The sequence below is a fragment of the Bubalus bubalis genome, chromosome 17 (assembly GCF_019923935.1).
Source record: "Bubalus bubalis isolate 160015118507 breed Murrah chromosome 17, NDDB_SH_1, whole genome shotgun sequence".
Classification (NCBI taxonomy): Eukaryota; Metazoa; Chordata; class Mammalia; order Artiodactyla; family Bovidae; genus Bubalus; species Bubalus bubalis.
Genome location: NC_059173.1, coordinates 59,342,058 through 59,343,490, shown reverse-complemented (window position 1 = coordinate 59,343,490; position 1,433 = coordinate 59,342,058). Strand labels below are relative to the sequence as shown.

The following is a 1,433-nucleotide window of genomic DNA, read 5'->3' as shown; positions in this document are numbered from 1 at the left end:
GATTCCTTTCTCATGATTATTACCTCATGGTCAAAAGACGGCTGCTGCACTTCCAGGCATCCCATACAAGTTCAATGCTGAAAAAAGAAAGGAGGGAAAGATGGTCTGAAGGAAAAAAATTGTCCCCGAGAGCATTTCCTTTGTTTGTAGAGGGAAACCCTTTACTTCACTGGCCAAAACGGTGCTATGTGGCCACCTCTTAGCAGCAAAAGTGAAAAGTGAAAGTGAAGTTGCTCAGTCGTGTCCGACTCTTTGTAACCCCTTGGACTGTAGCCTGCCAGGCTCCTCTGTCCATGGGATTCTCCAGGCAAGAATACTGGAGTAGGTTGCCATTTCCTTCTCCAGGGGATCCTCCCAACCCAGGGATCGAACCTGGGTCTCCTGCATTGCAGGCAGACGCTTTATCCTCTGAGCCACCAGGGAAGCCCCTCTTAGCAGCAAAGGACTCTGGGAAATAGAGGACTCTTGTTTTCTAGCTCCAGTTATAGATGAAGATAAGGGATTATTTTGCAGAACTCATCCATGGTCTCTGCCACAGGAATGACTGCCTAGCAGCACTGAAGACCCAGTTGAGGCTGGAAATCATAAATCTGTGGTGGAGCCAATCAGCAGTCACTCACTTGACAGCAAAATTGGTTAACTGGAAAAAATGACAGCTTTGTACTAAATTTCACCGATTCTGCTAACTTGGGAGAACTACAGGCCAACTCTTCCTAGCGAACAGGGTGGTAAAGCCAACCATATAGACACTTCAGGAAAACGGCTGAAACAATGCTACTATCTCATTTCCAGAAAAACTAAGAATCTTTGTGAATAAATTTCTAAACTAAAGCCCATAGTCTGTAACATATATGATACTGATTACTTTTCCAGAGAAGCTCATTCGTCTAGTTTTCAAGACTACTAACAAAGTTTTAGCAGTTTCTAGATAATCTTTAAAAATTGGTCCATATTCTGTTCAGTCAGTCTTTAAAATTAACCCCTTAGTGTGCAGGTTCTGAACGTTTCTGCATTGTCATCAAAACACATTTTTTTTCCTTACGTAAGCACCTAGAAGAGGGCCGTATATAAATATGTGTTTAATTAAATTTTGGAGAAGGAAATGGCAACCCACTCCAGTGTTCTTGCCTGGAGAATCCCAGGGACGGGGGAGCCTGGTGGGCTGCCATCTCTGGGGTCGCACAGAGTCGGACACGACTGAAGCGACTTAACAGCAACAGCAGCAGCATAATACAAATATCAGATTGCTGTGCTCCTAGGACCCACAGTGACAGATCTGAAATATGTACAAATTCAACTCTAAGAGCCTTGAAGAAAAATGTAGATCTTCACAGGTGTTCTCAAGGAGCAGCTAAGAGAATTTACTGTACATAACACACCTCAGTGTTTCCTCAGCCCCACATCACATGGCAGCTGCAATCCCCACAATTTTC

General features: G+C 44.0%; 1 non-coding gene across 1 annotated transcript; it reads right to left on the bottom strand.

Annotated features, from left to right (window-relative positions):
* Positions 1-351: 351 nt before the first annotated feature.
* TRNAC-GCA lies at positions 352-423 on the bottom strand. The gene has a single exon. It is a non-coding gene; the product is annotated as a tRNA-Cys (tRNA).
* Positions 424-1,433: the final 1,010 nt, after the last annotated feature.